This window comes from Carlito syrichta, unplaced genomic scaffold (genome assembly GCF_000164805.1).
Source record: "Carlito syrichta isolate Samal-C Ts95f unplaced genomic scaffold, Tarsius_syrichta-2.0.1 Scaffold120774, whole genome shotgun sequence".
Lineage (NCBI taxonomy): Eukaryota > Metazoa > Chordata > Mammalia > Primates > Tarsiidae > Carlito > Carlito syrichta.
The window spans coordinates 9276-10672 of record NW_007064870.1 but is presented as its reverse complement, the minus strand read 5'-3'; positions in this window follow the sequence as shown (position 1 = coordinate 10672).

Here is a 1397-nt window from a genome sequence, read left to right as displayed (position 1 = left end):
TCAGGGCTGCACCTGAGCCCCAGCTCCCAGACACGCCCCCACCAGTGTGGCGCCTAGGCTGCCTGGCAGGACTCAAGGGATGGAGAAGCAGCCCAGTGCTCCTCACCCACGGCTGCCCCTCCAGCCTGGTGTGGGGGAGGGAGGGTGGTCCCCACTCACTGCTTGGGACCAGAACTGGGACGGATTCTGGCCAGACCGAGGTCAGCTGCTCGCTCCAAAGGCCCTGAGACCCGAGCGTGAACCGCCTGGAAAGAGCTTGTGGGAGGCTGAGGCGTGGGGGTTGTCACCCCACCCCAAGGCCCATGATGGCAGGGGTTCTGTCCCACTCCATGTAAGGCTACGCCGCACTCCCACCGCATCTCCGGGCCACGCTCCGCCCTTAAGGCCCAGGGACACCCGGAGCCCGGCAGCGCTGCAAGGTGCTTGCTGGAAGGGGTGAGCTGCTCCGAGGGCCAGGCCACTGCAGCCCCAGGAACGAGCCCAAAGTCGGGGTCCCCGAGCAGGAGCTGCTCTGGCCCCTGGGCACATGGAGTGACCGGCCTACCCATGCCAGCCATGGGCTCTTCCTCCCAGACCGCAGAGGACACAGCACGCCCTCCCCGGCTTACGCACTCCTCCGAAGCCAGCTTCTTCCCGGCAGGCCTCCGAGAGTCCCCACGGAGCACAGCGCCCATGTGCTGCCTGCCACACGGGCGGCTAGAAAGGCGCGACAGGGACCCCACCGACGCTGCCCCTTGCTCCCTGGCTAGGGCACGTGGGATGGGAGACCGCTCTGGGACAAGCAAGCTGGGACCGTGAGGGCCAGCAGGGCTGGGACGGACATGGCCGCTGGGACGAGGGACGACAGGCTGGGGAGCCACAGGGCGAGGGCTCGGTGCCCTCCTGGGCCCGGCCCCACCCAGCAGGCTCTCCTCGGCACCGCAGGCTTGACCCGAGGCCGGAGCCTGCAGGTTCTGGAAGGAAAGAATGAACGAGTGGATGATGAGTAAACGAACGGCACGCCAGCAGAGCTTCCGGCACACAGACTCTCCTGCAGACGGGCGCCTGCAGTGATGGGAAGAGAAGCCAGAAGTGGAGGGTCGCAGACTGGCCAGGCCGCAGCAGCACTCCCAGGCCTTGCCAGGGACAAGGGCCAGTGCCAGCCACAAGCACCAAGCCTGCCAGGCTGCCTTGGGTAGCTGTGATGCTGGGGGCAGCCTCCTAGGCGGCAGCACAAGCCCCCGGCCGCCCCCTAAACCACACAGCGTGAGAACATCCAGGCCTTTCGGCAGGTTTCTCCCTTCCTGGGATCCTGGACTGCCAGAGCCCAAACTCACCCAGCCACCAGGCAAACTCCTACTCACCCCTCAAAACCCAGCTTGGCAACGAGCCGCTGGCAGACTTGCCCAACTCCGAGT